This window comes from Tursiops truncatus, chromosome 17 (genome assembly GCF_011762595.2).
Source record: "Tursiops truncatus isolate mTurTru1 chromosome 17, mTurTru1.mat.Y, whole genome shotgun sequence".
Lineage (NCBI taxonomy): Eukaryota > Metazoa > Chordata > Mammalia > Artiodactyla > Delphinidae > Tursiops > Tursiops truncatus.
In genome coordinates this window covers 40,477,647-40,495,690 of record NC_047050.1, presented here as the reverse complement: position 1 = coordinate 40,495,690, position 18,044 = coordinate 40,477,647, and the positions used below count along the sequence as shown (strand labels likewise).

The following is an 18,044-nucleotide window of genomic DNA, read 5'->3' as shown; positions in this document are numbered from 1 at the left end:
AGAACCTCACAGAACACCAGCGTCAGACAAGGGCGTTCTGTGACTGACAAAGTGAGTGGAAACAAGCCACTTCATAGTTTTGCATAAGTAAGTCCAGACTAAAACGAAGTTCTTGTGCAACGAGGGATAGACCCGCCTTATTCCAACACAGGCGTCTCCCTGGCCTTTGACAAAGCAGAGGTGACAGGCACTCTTGCTGCACATTGCTCTGAAGTGCACATAATGTCTGGAAAGGATGAAGTGGGTAAAACAATGAGAGAGGTTCCTCTAGTGAAGAAGCAAGGATGCTACCTTTCAAGAAACTCCAATTCCAAAGAACCACTTGAGAGCTTTCCCTCACTCAGCTCCTTCTTTTCTGCATGCAGTCTTGTATAGAGGCACCCACACACTGACTCATGATTGGGAAGGGAAGCCTTTGTGGTTTAACCTGACTTTTTATCCCATATATGATCTCAGGCTAGCTCAGCAGCTGTTTGCTATTTTCAGTGAGTCAAATATGGTTGACCTCCTAGGTTCTGAGCATGGGAAATGTAATATTTCCAAGGGTACCAGTTAGAGGCTGGTTTGGAAACATGACATGTAATCTGGCATCTCGATATCTTTATAGAAATGAATTGAGACAGGATGAAGGTAAAGTTGAAAGTTATGGGCAAAGTCTCTGAGGAAATAGTCTTACAAACCATCACCTGAAACTCAGGGAAATTACTGTAAAATATAAGGAAAATGCTGGGTTTTCTATGGGTGTTTGGTTTCTGGAGATCTGTTACTTATGTAACTACTGTACCACGTAGGAATTAGTTGATTTTCACAAGTTGTGCCTCAACATTTGTCAGAGCATTGGTGTTAGGTGGGTAGGAGGCAAAGATAATTATCGCCCCTCATATACTAGAAAACTGAGTCATGGTAATAAGTCGCTCAACGCTGCCAAAGCTTCATCAACAGGGCCCTGGAACTCACCCAGGTCTTCCCACGCCAGAGCCCTCTCAGTAGCTACCAAACTGCTTTCAGGCCAAGTAGTCTTTGATTCTGAACCTGATAACATTAATAAACCTGGGAAAACACTGCCTAGATCATCTGATTCTTAGGTGGTTGCAGTAGGTAGTTGCTGTTTGAACACGGAAGGACTCAACCCATCCTCTTCCTCAAAGGATGCTTCCCAGACACCCATCTTAATCATCAGGGGAACTTAAGAAAAGTAAAGATTCGAGATCCCACCACAGACTTACTACAATAGTGTTTCCGGTATGGGACTCAGGAACCTGCACTTTTAATAAGTTTTACAAGAGCTTCTCAATCACATTGTTTGAATACTACTGGTCCAGGGTAAGCAAGTATTTGCAAAAAGCCACTCAAAGTTAAAGAAAAGATCAACCCCCCCCCCCCCGCCAGACCCTATCCTAAGTTGAGTTCAATACACATTAGGAATAGTGTTGAAAAGGAAAAAGCGGCAGATGTTTAATTCAGGGGTCACTAAGCAAAAATTTCAGAAGGGCCCCTCTTAGTTTGTATTGACGACAAAATAAATAGATCTCCAGCATAAAGGGATCCAGAGGTTTTTCAGATCCTCTTATAACAAAACTGCTGTCCTTATGCTCATGGGGCAGGGGGATGACCCCTGTAGTAATAGCGGGAACTAGCAGCTATTTTGACGTTAGCAGAATCTGTGGCCTTAGGTCTGGTCTTGATTGAAGCAGGGACTTAGGATATATTCTGGATTATTAAAATTACTTCTAGGCCTGTGCTTTTAGAAAAGAAACAAATATTCAGTAAGGGTAGATAGAAGCAATGCAATTTTCTTATTAGCAATGGCTACCCAGGAATCTTGGGAGTCTAATATTATATATTATTATTATTATTTTTTAAATAGAAGGGTCACCTATAAAAGTTATTTCAAGCATAGCTTGGACTTTATATTTTATAGCTATGCTATAGGCAATCTATTTCTTTTCTTCCTGTATATGCAGTAGTTTTAATCAAGCTTTTTAAGCTATCAATGGCTAAAATTAACCAAGTGTGATGAAAATAATGCTACAAACCAGTCTGTTACCCTAAAGCAGCATTTTTAAAACCAAGCCCTAGGTTCTGAATGCAAAAATCTCTCATGAACTAATAAAGGAAACACAAGGGAGTGAAGGGCCTACAGTAACAGAGCTAAGAGCATCAACAGCCTGTCTAGTATTTAAATCTCAACTATTCTCACTTTCACTGCTGAAACCGGTAAGTTTCAATTCTTCAACAATTGTATAACATTTGAAAACTCAGCAAAATCCCTAAAATTACTGAATTTTAAAAAGCCATTCTAGGTTACACAATTTAAACTAAGGCAAGCAAGTCGTGTAAAATCCCTCTTTACAAAGGTCTCATTTGGGGTCTGAATGCAGGATAGAGAACCAGACAACTGGTAGGAAGTGAAGTCTATGAACCTTTTAGCTTCCTTTTCCCAAATGGTCATCTTGAGCATAGATGTTTAAAATGTGCTACAGATGTTTAAATCAAGGTATATAGCTATTTATAAAATTAAAATTCCATTGATCAAAGGTGAAATATTTACATTTTTACCCCACTCTCATCTTGGCAAATAATAAATTAACTCTACTTACCTGAAATTTATTACCACTGCTTTCATCACTACCATTTCCTCTTTGCCATCAATATTTTTAGGGCAAACACGAAGTATGAAATGCTGTTAAAGAAGTAAGTACTTTCTCTTTTGAGGTCATATTGTGAAGAAAATAGGTGAAATAAAAAACCCCTCATTTTCTCTCTTTTTTTCTCTTTGTTTTTAACTTGTTTGGATGTAAAATGTTTAATAACTGCAAATCAAATATTCGTTGATGAGAAAAGAAGCTTCCAATATTATCTTATAAACTGTGCTTGCATATCACCAGAACAAAATAATAACGACTTCAATTTAAAATTTGACAAAGTTCTCTAAATGTATAACCTCTTTTTAAATTGGGTACTGCAAATAGGAATTTTTTAAACCAGGTACAGACTATGAATATAAAATATCCCATGTCAGCAATAACCTTTTGTTTTTTAGTGAGATCTTTTCGAATTAATCTTTCAACACTCATATTAAGAAATTCCAGTTCTTGTCTGTTCTCAAATTTAATGACAGCCTTTTGCATTTGTGATACTGAGGATGAGAATGAGGTTATGAATGCACAAACTTGGCCAATTGAGCTTACCTCCAGTCCACAAAATTAATGCCACTGGTTTCCTAGTGGAAAAGCTTTTAAAATTTAAAATTCTGTTTAGGATTTCTTAATTGACTGTTCAAGATATAATGCTAATTACCAGTATAACAAAAGATTAAAATAAAGAGAAGAGCCTGCCACGTTGGGGGGTGGTGAGGACTTGCCGAGGAAGGACTGCTCGTTAGGCAGGGGTGAAAGCCCTTGACCTCCGCAGCCAGTGCTGGGAGACCTGTACTCCAGAGGCCGCTGCCTGCCCAATCCAGCAGCCACAGGCTGTCTTGATTCCCTCTCGTGTTTTCACAGTGCAAGGCCATTCCTTCTGTCCCATGTAATTTGCAGCCATTATCATAGATATTAGATGTGGAAAGACTTGCCAGGTTATCTAATTTCCCAGCCCTCTGCACAGAATGCCTGTTGAATATATGAGGCAGTTGTTAACAAGCACCTTTGGAAGCCAGCCTATTAGCAGTCACAGTCATTTACCACCAACTGGGGGGCAAACAACATCCAAAGAGCCTTAACACGTAACTGTAAGTGGAAAAATAAATAATGAAGGAATGCTGCATTCAAGACATTTGACTAACTGTCAGATAATGAGGTTTACTAAAAACTTCCATAGAGCTTCAAGATGGCAGAGGAGTAAGACATGGAAATCCTCTTCCTCCCAACAAATACATCAGAAATACATCTACATGTGGAACAACTCCTACAGAACACCTACTGAACGCTGGCAGAAGACCTCAGACCTCCCAAAAGGCAAGAAACTCCCCACATACCTGGGTAGGGCAAAAGAAGAAAAAAAAACAGAGACAAAAGAACAGGGACGGGACCTGCACCTCTGCGAGGGAACTGTGAAGGAGGAAAGGTTTCCACACACTAGGAACCCCTTCACTGGCAGAGACAGGGGATGGGCACCAGGGGGAAGCTTCAGAGCCACGGAGGAGAGCACAGCAACAGGGGTGCAGAGGGCAAAGCGGAGAGATTCCTGCACAGAAGATCTGTGCCGACCAGCACTCACCAGCCCGAGAGGCTTGTCTGCTCACCCGCCGGGGCGGATCCCAGGGAGAGGACTGGGGTTGGCTGCCTGAACACAGCCTGAAGGGGGCTAATGCACCACAGCTAGCTGGGAGGGAGTCCAGGAAAAAGTCTGGACCTGCCTAAGAGGCAAGAGACCTTTCGGGGTGCACGAGGAGAGGGGATTCAGAGCACTGCCGAAATGAGCTCCAGAGACTGACGAGAGCTGCGGCTATCAGCGTGGACCCCAGAGACAGGCATGAAATGCTAAGGCTGCTGCTGCCTCCACTGAGAAGCCTGTGTGCGAGCACAGGTCACTATCCACACCTCCCCTCCTGGGAGCCTGTGCAGCTGCCACTGCCAGGGTCCCGGGATCCAGGGACAACTTCCCGAGATAACACACAGCATCGCAGGCTGGTGCAACGTCATGCTGGCCTCTGCTGCCACAGGCTCGCCCTGCATCCGTACCCCTCCCTCTCCCCAGCCTGAGTGAGCCAGAAACCCCTAATCAGCTGCTCCTTTAACCCCATCATGTCTGAGCGAAGAACAGACACCCTCAGATGACCTACACGCAGAGGTGGGGACAAATCCAAAGCTGAACCCCAGGAGCTGTGCGAACAGAGACAGGGAAACCTCTCCCAGCAGCCTCAGGAAAAGCAGATTAAATCTCCACAAACAACTTCATGTATCCTGCATCTGTGGAATACCTGAATAGACATGAATCATCCTAAAATTGAGGTGGTGGACATGGGAGCAACTGTAGACTTGGGGTTTGCTTTCTGCATCTAATTTATTTCTGGTTCTATGTTTATCTTGGTTTAGTAGTTAGAGTTTATTATCACTGGTAGATTTGTTTATTGATTTGGTTGCTCTCTTCCTTTTTTTTTCTCTCTCTCTCTCTATATATATTTTCCTTTTTCTCTTTTTGTGAGTGTGTATGTTTCTTTGAGTGATTTTGTCTGTATAGCTTTGCTTTTACCATTTATCCTAGGGTTCTGTCTGTCCGTTTTTTGTTTTTTTTCTCAGTAGAGTTTTCAGTGCTTGTTATCATTGGTGGATTTGTTTTTTGGTTTGGTTGCTCTCTTCTTTCTTTTTTTAAATTACTTTTTAATAATTTTTAAAATTTTAATAACTTTATTTTATTTTAATTTTCCTTTTTTTATTTCTCCCTTTTCTTCTGGGCCATGTGGCTGACAGGGTCTTGGTGCTCCGGCCAGGTGTCAGGTCTGTGCCTCTGAGGTGGGAGAGCCGAGTTCAGGACATTGGTCCACCAGAGATGTCCCAGCTCCACATAATATCAAATGGCAAAAGCTCTCCCAGAGATCTTCATCTCAATGCTAAGATCAGCTCCACTCAATGACCAGCAAACTACAGTGTTGGACATCCTATGCCAAAGAACTAGCAAGAGAGGAACACAACCCCACCCATTAACAGAGAGGCTGCCTAAAATCATAACAAGCTCACAGAAATCCCAAAAGACACCACCGGATGTGGTCCTGCCCACCAGAAAGACAAGATCTGGCCACATCCACCAAAACACAGGCACCAGTCCCCTCCACCAGGAAGTCTACACAACCCACTAAACCAACCTTGCCCACTGGGGGCAGACACCAAAAACAACAGGAACTACGAATCTGCAGACTGCGAAGAGGAGATCCCACACACAGTAAGTTAAGCAAAATAAGAAAACAGAGAAACACACAACAGATGAAGGAGCAAGGCAAAAACGCACCAGACCTAACAAATGAAGAGGAAATAGGAAGTCTACCTGAAAAGGAATTCAGAGTAATGACAGTAATGTGATCCAAAATCTTGGAAATAGAATGGAGAAAATACAAGAAATGTTTTAACAAGGACCTAGAAGGACTAAAGACCAAACAAACAATGATGAACAACACAATAAATGAAACTAAAAATTCTCCAGAAAGAATCAATAGCAGAATAACTGAGGCAGAAGAACGGATAAGTGACCTGGAAGATAAAATAGTGGAAATAACTACAGCAGAGCAGAATAAAGAAAAAAGAAGGAAAAGAATTGAGGACAGTCTCACAGACCACTGGGACAACATTAAATGCACCAACATTCGAATTATAGGGGTCCCAGAAGAAGAAGAGAAAAAGAAAGGGACTGAGAAAATATTTGAAGATATTATAGTTGTAAACTTCCCTAACATGGGAAAGATAATAGTCAATCAAGCCCAGGAAGCACAGAGAGTCCCATACAGGATAAATCGAAGGAGAAACACACCAAGATACATATTAATCAAGCTAAAACAAATTAAATACAAGAAAAAATATTAAAAGCAGCAAGGGAAAAACAACAACTAACATACAAGGGAATCCCCATAAGGTTAACAGCTGATCTTTCAGCAGAAATTCTGCAAGCCAGAAGGGAGTGGCAGGACATATTTAAAGTGATGAAAGGGAAAAAACTACAACCAAGATTACTCTACCCAGCAAGGATGTCATTCATATTCAGCAGAGAAATTAAAACCTTTACTGACAAGTAAAAGCTAACAGAATTCAGCACCACCAAACCAGCATTACAACAAATGCTAAAGGAACTTCTCTAGGCAGGAAACACAAGAGAAGGAAAAGACCTACAATAATAAACCCAAAACAATTAAGAAAATGGTAATAGGAACACACATATTGATAACAACTATATATGTAAATGGATTAAATGCTCCAACCAAAAGACATAGACTGGCTGAATGGATACAAAAACAAGACCTGTATATATGCTGTCTACAGGAGACCCACTTCAGACCTAGGGACACATACAGACTGAAAGTGAGGGGATGGAAAAAGATATTCCACGCAAATGGAAATCAAAAGAAAGCTGAAGTAGCGATACTCATATCAGACAAAATAGACTTTAAAATGAAGACTATTACAAGAGACAAAGAAGGACACTACATAATGATAAGGGATCAATCCAAGAAGAAGATATAACAATTGTAAATACTTATGCACCCAACATAGGAGCACCTCAATACATAAGGCAAATACTAACAGCCACAGAAGGGGAAATCGACAGTAACACAATCATAGTAGGGGACTTTAACACTTTCACCAATGGACAGATCATCCAAAATGAAAATAAATAAGGAAACACAAGCTTTAAATGACACATTAAACAAGATGGACTTCATTGATATTTATAGGACATTCCATCCAAAAACAACAGAGTACACTTTCTTCTCAAGTGCTCATGGAACATTCTCCAGGATAGATCATATCTTGGGTCACAAATCAAGCTTTGGTTATTTTAAGAAAATTGAAATTGTATCAAGTATCTTTTCAGACCACAAGGCTATGAGACTAGATATCAATTACAGGAAACAATCTGTAAAAAATACAAACACATGGAGGCTAAACAACACAATACTAAATAACCAAGAGATCACTGAAGAAATCAAAGAGGAAATAAAAAAATACGTAGAAACAAATGACAATGAAAACACAATGACCCAAAACCTATGGGATGCAAAAAAGCAGTTTTAAGAGGGAATTTTATAGCAATACAATCCTACCTCAAGAAACAAGAAATATCTCAAATAAACAACCTAACCTTACACCTAAAGCAATTAGAGAAAGAAGAACAAAAAACCCCAAAGTTAGCAGAAAGAAAGAAATCATAAAGATCGGATCAGAAATAAATGGAAAAGAAATGAAGGAAACAATAGCAAAGATCAATAAAACTTAAAGCTGATTCTTTGAGAAGATAAACAAAATTGATAAACCATTAGCCAGACTCATCAAGAAAAAAAGGGAGAAGACTCAAATCAATAGAATTAGAAATGAAAAAGGAGAAGTAACAACTGACACTGCAGAAATACAAAGGATCATGAGAGATTACTACAAGCAACTATATGCCAATAAAATGGACAACCTGGAAGAAATGGACACATTTTTAGAAAAGCACAACTTTCCAAGACTGAACCAGGAAGAAACAGAAAATATAAACAGACCAATCACAAGCACTGAAATTGAGACTGAGATTAAAAATCTTCCAACAAACAAAAGCCCAGGACCAAATCACTTCACAGAAGAATTCTATCAAACATTTAGAGAAGAGCTAACACCTATCCTTCTCAAAGTCTTCCAAAATATAACAGAGAGAGGAACACTCCCAAACGCATTCTACGAGGCCACCATCACCCTGATACCAAAACCAGACAAAGATGTCACAAAGAAAGAAAACTACAGGCCAATCTCACTGATGAACATAGATGCAAAAGCCCTCAACAAAATGCTAGCAAACAGAATCCAACAGCACATTAAAAGCATCATATACCATGATCAAGTGGGGTTTATCCCAGGAATGCAAGGATTCTTCAATATACGCAAATCAATCAATGTGAAACACCATGTTAACAAACTGAAGGAGAAAAACCATATGATCACCTCAATAGATGCAGAGAAAGCTTTTGACAAAATTCAACACCCATTTACGATAAAAACCCTCCAGAAAGTAGGCATGGAGGGAACTTATCTCAACATAATAAAGGCCATATATGACAAACCCACAGCCAACATCATTCTCAATGGTGAAAAACTGAAACCATTTCCTCGAAATTCAGGAAACAAGACAAGGTTGCCCACTCTCACCACTCTTATTCAACATAGTTTTGGAAGTTTTAGCCACAGCAATCATAGAAGAAAAGGAAATAAAAGGAATCCAAATTGGAAAAGAGAAATAAAGCTGTCAGTATATGCAGATGACATGATACTATACATAGAGAATCCTAAAGATGCTATCAGAAAACTATTAGAGCTAATCAATGAATTTGGTAAAGTAGCAGGATACAAAATTAATGCACAGAAATCTCTGGCGTTCCTATACACTAATGATGAAAAATATGAAAGAGAAATTAAGGAAACACTCCCATTTACCATGGCAACAAAAAAATAAAATACCTAGGAATAAACGTGCCTAAGGAGACAAAAGGCCTGTATGCAGAAAACTATAAGAAACTGATGAAAGAAATTAATGGTGATACAAACAGATGGAGAACTATATCATGTTCTTGGATTGGAAGAATCAACATTGTGAAAATGACTCTACTACCCAAAGCAATCTACAGATTTAATGCAATCCCTATCAAACTACCACTGGCATTTTTCACAGAACTAGAACAAAAAATTTTACAATTTGTATGGAAACACAAAAGACCCCGTATAACCAAAGCAATCTTGAGAGAGAAAAGGAGAGGTGGAGGAATCAGGCTTCCAGACTTCAGACTATATTACAAAGCTACAGTAATCAAGACAGTATGATACTGGCACAAAAAGAAATATAGATCAGTGGAACAGGATAGAAAGCCCAGAGATAAACCCACACACATATGGTCACCTTATCTTTGATAAAAGTGGCCAGAATATACAATGGAGAAAAGACAGCCTATTCAATAAGTGGTGCTGGGAAAACTGGACAGCTACATGTAAAAGAATGAAATTGGAACACTCCCTAACACCATACACAAAAATAAACCCAAAATGGATTAAAGACCTAAACGTAAGGCCAGACACTATCAAACTCTTAGAGGAAAACGTAGGCAGAACACTCTATGACATAAATCACAGCAAGATCCTTTTTAACCCAGCTCCTAGAGAAATGGAAATAAAAAGAAAAATAAACAGATGGGACCTAATGAATCTTAAAAGCTTTTGCACAGCAAAGGAAACCATACACAAGACGAAAAGACAACCCTTAGAATGGGAGAAAATAGTTGCAAATGAAGCAACTGACAAAGATTAATCTCCAAAATTTACAAGCAGCTCATGCAGCTCAATATCAAAAAAACAAACAACCCAATCCAAAAATGGGCAGAAGACCTAAATAGACATTTCTCCAAAGAAGATATACAGCTGCCAACAAACATATTAAAGGATGCTCAACATCACTAATCATTAGAGAAATGGAAATCAAAACTACAATGAGATATCACCTCACACCAGTCAGAATGGCTATCATCAAAAAATCTACAAACAATATATGCTAGAGAGGGTGGGGAGAAAAGGGTACCCTCTTGCACTGTTGGTGGGAATGTAAATTGATACAGTCACTATGGAGAACAGTGTGGAGGTTCCTCAAAAAACTGAAAATAGAACTACCATACGGCCCAGCAATCCCACTACTGGGCATATACCCTGAGAAAAGCATAATTCAAAAAGTGTCATGTACCACAATGTTCATTGCAGCTCTATTTACAATAGCCAGGACGTGGAAGCAACCTAAGTGGCCAGCAACAGATGAATGGATAAAGAAGATGTGGCACATATATACAATGGAATATTACTCAGCTATAAAAAGAAACAAAATTGAGTTATTTGTAGCGAGGTTGCTGAACCTAGAGTCTGTCATACAGAGTGAAGTAAATCAGAAAAAGAAAAATAAATACCGTATGCTAACACATATATATGGAATCTAAAAGAAAAAAAATGGTTCTGAAGAACCTCGGGGCAGGACAGGAATAAAGACGCAGACCTACTAGAGAATGGACTTGAGGACACGGGGAGGGGGAAGGGTAAGCTGGGACGAAGTGAGAGAGTGGCATGGACATATGTACACTACCAAATGTAAAACAGATAGCTAGTGGGAAGCAGCCACATAGCACAGGGAGATCAGCTCGGTGTTTTGTGACCACCTGGAGGGGTGGGTTAGGGAGGGTGGGATGGAGACACAAGAGGAAGGGGATATGGGGATATATGTATACATATAGCTGATTCACTTTGTTATACAGCAGAAACTAACACAGCATTGTAAAGCAATTACACTCCAATAAAGATGTTAAAAAAAAGAAAAAAAAAAACTTCCATAGAAACTAGATTCCTCATGTCTGGGGATATAGTTAAAAGGGCTTGAAACAATAAATCTTGGCTGCTTTCTTTCCTTTTGTGTAGAAACATCTCAAAATGGGCTCTTCCCACACCAGATATAGAGCACACTTCATGAGCCAACCTGAAGGATTCTTAATTTAGGCGCCATGAATTTAATTAACATGAAACAGCACAGCATATACTTAATTAACATAAGACAACATTTTTAGTATTCCCCTGGGACAATGTGAGTTTTGAGACACTTTAAGCTGGCTACAAAGCAGAAACTAGAGAGAGGATATAGCATCATTTGATATATGGTATAATTCAGGCTCAGATCCAGATCAGTAAGTCCTCAAGTTGATTTGCAGGTGTGAGGCTGGGTGTATGTCTTTGGCCAATTAGGCTGCACTGATCGTAAAGCCTACATGAACTAAGAAGCTGCCACTCTTCACTGTTTTCAACAAAATCTCAGGGATGTGAAGATAGCAGAGAAGGAAAACAGGTTTTGCAATCATACAGAGCTGGTTTCAGATTGTACTACACTTCATGTTAGGAAAATGCTCCCAGGCAGTCTTAGCTTGTTTCCTCATCTGTAAAACAGAAATAGCAATATCTACTCATGGATGTTAAGAGAAGATAAAACAATGAATGTAATATCTTGTAGATCCTCAATAAATATTAGCTTCCTTTTCTCCTCTGAGAATTCTATAGTTGCATTTAAATGACAGATTATTTAGGCGTACAGCAAAAATTTATTCCAGGTACATTTGCGTGACTCAAAATGCAATCAAATTTTCAAAATACTTCTAACAGAGCAAGTTTTTTAAGAGCCAAGCAATTAGAATTGCTTCCTTCACAAATCCTTGAGTTTAATAGCAAACCGATGCAAAACTTAATGTTGGAGAAGAGGTACACTCGTGCATCCTGTTTTCCCCATTTGAAGAAGGCGGTACCTTGGTTCTAACAGCTTCCTCTCTTCTGTAGAATTCTCCAAACTCTTCAAGCTACTCCTCTTCAATAAGCACTAAAGAATCTGTAGGTCACTTCCACTCTTCTCCAATATGGTGGTAATTCATTTAGATATCAAGGATAATTAAGCATTACAACACACTTGATATTTAAAGATTAAGAAACATCATTAACCACCATGGATGAAACTACCATTGGCTTTAAATTCAGTCTGAACTTCTTTATCTTCTAGCTCTCTTTCAGGTAGCTCTTCTACTAGAATTCATTTAATTGTTCATAATATTAATGAGGTACTCACAATATCCCAAATCAGTACCTCTCCTTTAAATGAAAAAAAAAAATTAGTATTCCTATAGTCATGCATACCCAGTGCTAAATATTTGAATGAAAGCAGGAAAAAAGGTCAATACTTTGGACATTGCCAAATATTCTAGGTACTAAGCTTAGAGCAATAAAATACCTAGATAGATGACTTGTAAATTCAGCTCCACTCTTCTAGGTTCTAGATACTTCCTGAATAATATGGCTTATAGAATGCAAAATGCTATATGCTCACAGGTCAATTAGCGATCCAAAAGAAAGAAAGCATAACTCCAGAGGGCGTCCCAGTGACTTATAATTACATGGATTATATTTCTTAAAAACCTGATCCAAATCTTGACTAAATATGAAATCAGAATTCAGTAGTATTCCAAAAATAGATAAAATCCAAGAAAAGCCAAGAAATATGCTATTTGACAAAATAATAATAAAAAAAATAAAAGCAGCGGTTTACAAGAAAGGTGGGTGGGTATGAGAAAAAGGTCTTTATGCTTATTATATGGCATGGTTCTTTTCTGGTGCAGACAGACAGACAGACACACACACACACACACACACACACACACACAAACCCCCATAATAAGGGAAAGCAAAAGGGAATGATTAGTTCCTTTACAAGATACATAAACACATTAGCAGGCAAAATTAAACTCTTTAGTTCCAGGACACGCTTTGTAAATGTCCCTGAAGGCCTGTGACCAGAGGCACAAGGAAGCACATGCCATGACAGGAATGGCATCACATGTGCCTCTGTAATTGTCAACAGATGTAGCATGCCAACAGAGTAGAAGCACAGCTTCCACTTAACACACGCTTTTTGGTGACTGACAGGCTGGAGTCTTAGAAAAATGAAGGTTTGATGAATGAGGCATCCTGCTTAATTGTGTTAAGCTGTTTAGTTCCAATTTTCATAAACAGATTCAAGAGTTGAGAAATGGGAAACCTCTTCCTGATTCTCTCAAGAAAAAAGAACGGGAGGGACAGGAAGGAAATGAAAGAGAGAAGCACAAGATCACGTTGCCACGGGATACTTAAATGACTTAAATCAGGCATTTATGTGGTTGTATTAGCAGAAATTGAAATAAAATTGTACCAAGACCGGATGTTAAAAAGTACTAAGAAAATACATTCCTTCACTGCTGAGATCTCATCAATTTGCTCCCTACATTTTAGTCATGTCAAAGTAACAATCTTTTGAACAATTTAAAATCCATAGCTGACCTTTACTCATGTTTGTTTGATATAGGCAATTCTGTGCTAGTTAATCTCTTGCTCCTGAAAGGCAGAGGTAATCTCATTCTCCTTCGTTTGAATCATCTCTGCTTTATACCAAAAGCAATTTTCGCTTCTGGAAAAATATGGGCTTTAGGTTATGGAGTCTTAACACTAGTATAAGCTTAGAAAGGTAATTCCCCCATTTTTAGGTCAGAGAAGATGCCTACTATATACATATTTTTGGTGCGTACTATCTGAATATCACTGTCTGGGATGAGGCTCCTTGCCAACAGAGAATACCCAGTCGGTCCACAGCACAGAATCTAGAGCTTGATGTTGTCCAAGAGAGTCAATGAGCATGCCATCTGTGTCCTTGGCCACGAGCCAGTTGGCTTTTACACATTCACTTATATAATCCTCCCACCAACTCTTATCCACCCATAACCAATTTACTTTGGCTGAATAGGAACTGTGAAGAGGTCTCAAAATCCCAGAAGCATCATTTGACATAGAAGAGCTACCAATGGTATTAACATTTGACTTTTTTCTTCTTTGCTTTCTTCTCTGCAGTGTTCACCATGTCAGAATGAAGTGAGTCAGGTGCCTTCCTAAATAATGCCGCCGAACCAGTAAAGTATCAGGGTCACTTGAAGTGAATGTCAGCAGTTTTGTCAGTCGTTTATGTAACCACAAAGTAAGATGCTAAGACCCAAAGGTCAGTGAGCAGCAATGATACTCATGCATCTTTTGCAGTATGTCCTAGAATATTCAACTATATGCCCAGTCACCCTCTCTACTGGGTCTAAACACACGAAAGCATGTTCATAGCAAGGCCTCTTCGGTAATTTCTTAAAATATAAAACTAAACCCCAAACACTGAAACCACTTATTGAAGATCAACTGTGTAGAGTGCAATTGACTTTCAAATACGTTATCACTTATCAAATACATTCAATTCTCACAATAGTCCTGTGGAATATTATTGCCCTCATTTCACAGATCAGGAAACTGAAGCTCAGAGAAGTTAAATGACTTGTCAGAACCACACTGCTATAAAACTATGAAGCCTGTTCCTCCTTCATGACACTTGCTGCCTCTCTAAGACAAATGTGAGGTAAGTGGTCAGAACAATTCAAATGTTAAAGGATGTGTCTGAGTCTGTAGTGACATTCTTCCTCATTGCCTCCTTCTTGGATAAATACACAGTGCATCTGTAGAGTGTGTTCCTATAAATAAGTCTCCTAAGTTTTCCCATCTGTAGAGGTAAGGAGAGACCGTGGGGTAGAGGTGGCAGGAGAGAACACTTCAGGTGTTCAATCATGCGGATCGCTGGGAGTGTGGCATCAACTTATCCAGCTCCGCATCTGCCTGGTCACCTGAGTGTCTCAGGTAAACTGGGCCAGAAAAGTCTAACAAATGCTTTTCTCGCCCTAAACTCATTTTAGGTCATGAAGAGCTGAGAGAACAGGTATTATAAATTCAGGGTACTTTTTTTTATTGTTCCTGGGACTTCACTGCTGTCCTTCCTTATCTGCTAATAGATCCTAGATGGCAGAGGTTTTATGTATTTTATATATTTTGAATCAGGTCTCAACAGTGAAAATAAAGGTAGTTACTGTGTTCATCTGCACACCACCACTTCTCCCCACTTCAAGGATTACACACCTTGACAACAGGGATGAACAAAGGAGCGAGGCTGGGCTACTGTGATTTTCCCAACTGAGTTGGATGTGATGAATTACTTGGTTCTTCTGTGCTTAACGGGCTGTAAAGATGTTAAGTCTTGAGTTTTGAGCTGCATAAGGTCATAGTTCAGCCTCTAAGGGGACAGCTGGCTTGAGAAAATGAAGGCACCATGAAAGAAGGTGGAATAAGCACCAGAGAGGGAGAGTACGTGTCCTAACAGCATCCCATTGCTGGAGTCCGTAAGACCCAATCCAGCCCTACTCTTCTTGTGGCTCGCTCAGATTCTCCATTTTGCTCCAGCTCGTCTGAGTTAGATTTCTGTCACTTAGTACTGAAGGAGTCTGGACTAATACAGAAATTACGCTTTAATAACTGAAATAATAACAGTGGCTTCTTGAGAGTTAACTTTGTGCCAAGCATTTCACTCAGATTGTCTATTTTTTTCTTGAATATAATCACACAAGGCGGGTATCACCCTTTTATTTACGAAGAAATTGAAGTTCCGAGAGGTTAAATGACTTTCTTAAGGTCACACAGCTAGAGAGTGGTAGAGCAAGATTTTGAATCCATTTCTGCTTGACTCCTAAATCCATGCTCTTAACATCTAGGCTATGTTTTACCTCAAAATGGTTTTCAAGTCTGGCTGTATATTGCAGTCTCCTGGGGGGCTTCTAAAAACAGGTGTGCTCAAGCCCTCTCTCTGGCCCCAAGTTTGCACAAGTCCAGCAGGCACCTTTCACATGGAACACAATGGACTTGTGCTCTGGGAGGTTGCGGGCCCTGAGGGATGAATATGTTCTATGGTAAATGTACTCCCTGAACTGGTGCACCTGTTGTGACCCTGCAGCCAGACCAGTTAAATCTGAATCTTTGGAGATGGGGCGTCAGTGCTGATATATTTTTAGAAGCCTCCAGGTGATTTTAAAGTTCAGTCAAGGGTGTGAACCACAACTGTAACCTGAACACATATCTGGGTCTACACCAATACAAGATGAGAAATTACAGCAATTGAAGCTAACATATTAAATGACTACAGTTATTTCGGATAAAATCTTCTGTCAGGAATAGTGAGTGTGGAATCACTGACCCCTCCATCTGTGCTTTGCACTGCAGTGTTGACTAAAGATATTAAAATGATATCTATGAGTACCTTCATTCTTTAAATATGGCATCAATGATACTTAATAAACTATTTCTGCAAAAAATGTGGATTTTGTATAGATGTGTCCAGCAAACATTTCCACTTAGGTTTAAACCTTCCATAACTGGGTAGTTTTGGGTATTGATGAAAGCCATGCCTATCTCTACATAGGATTCTGTTCTCTCAATTGTCAGGAGACTATTTCAGCCATTACAACAAGAAGGAAGGAAGGAAGGAAGGAAGGAAGGAAGGAAAGAGAGAGAGAGAGAGAGAGAGAGAGAGAGAGAGAGAGAGAGAGAGAGAGTTGGAAAGATGGCAGAGGAATTGGCAAGAAAAAAGATCCCTTTGGTTTCAGAAAAATCTCCTGAAAAAGAGGAAGGCTTATCAGGGCCTGAAAGCCACCCAGGCAAAGCAGGCGCTTTTGCAAAGGAAGGAGCAGAGGAAAGGAAAAGAGATCAAGTTTAAGCGACTAGAATGGTTCCTACATGATTCCTGGCGGCAACTACGTGACAGGGTGCGACTCAGACAACTAGAAGTGAAACCTCATGGCTTGGAAGTGCCAGATAAACATTGCTTGGCCTTTGTTGTGTGCATCGAAAGGATTAATGGGGTGAGTTTACTGGTGCAGAGGACCATTGCAAGACTTCGCCTGAATAAGATTTTCAGTGGTGTCTTTATGCAAGTAACCCCTCAAACCATAAACATGCTTTGTATAGTGGAAACTTATGTGACCTGGGGATTTCCAAATCTGAAGTCTGTTCGGGAACTCATCTTGAAACGTGGACAAGCCAAGGTCAAGAATAAAATCATCCCTCTGACAGACAACACAGTGACTGAGGAGCACCTGGGGAAGTTTGGTGTCATTTGCTTGGAAGATCTCATTCACGAAATTGCCTTTCCGGGGAAGAATTTTCAGGTGATCTCAGGGTTCTTGCGCCCTTTCCAACTCTCAGTGGCCTGTCACGCTACCAAAAATAGAGTGGGCTTCCTTAAGGAAGTGGACTCACCTGGCTGTCAAGGTGAATGCATCTATCAGCTCATCCAGCAGCTGAACTAAAACCAACATATCTGTGCATGTGGAAGCATGTGTTTTTGTTTTATGGAATTGTTATCCAGTATCTTCAAGGAAGATTACTTTCTGCTGTATCTTCAGAAACTGGAGGGGAAGGGTCAGGGAAAAGATGGTGATGTTCAGGGCAGGCACTTTTCATCCCACTTCAGTTCCAAGAAAACGTTCCTGTGTGTTTTCTGCAAAGACTGCAGTCCACCTCTAAAACCAGCAAAGGACTTGTGCCATGGAGGAGGGAGTCCTGTTTTACCACACCTATCCTGGGATTTAAGTTGGTGAACGAATGAATACCCACACATGAATACAAGACAGCAGTGGACCAGGCCCAGGGGCATATTGAACCTGGGGTATCCAAAGGCCTTGTTTTGGAAAGAACTTGAAATACAATTAGAAAGAAGTGCATAAAAAAAAAGAAAGAAAGGAGGGAGGGAGGGAGGGAGGGAAGGAAGGAAGGAAGGAAGGAAGGAAGGAAGGAAGGAAGGAAGGAAGGAAGGAAAGAAAGAAAGAAGGAGAAGGAGAGGGAGGGACAGATAGAGGGAGAGAAGAAGGAAGGGGAAGGGAGGAAGGAGGGAGAAGGGAGGAAGGAGGGAGAAGGGAGGGA

The 18,044-nt window shown here is 40.0% G+C and overlaps 1 protein-coding gene and 1 pseudogene across 2 annotated transcripts in view; one reads left to right on the top strand and one right to left on the bottom strand.

Annotated features, from left to right (window-relative positions):
* Positions 1–18,044, bottom strand: part of CPQ (carboxypeptidase Q) — a 458,231-nt gene that overhangs the window by 48,170 nt on the left and 392,017 nt on the right. The gene's annotated exons all lie outside the window — the stretch shown is intronic.
* On the top strand, positions 16,687–17,431 carry LOC101326014 (large ribosomal subunit protein uL30-like; annotated as a pseudogene).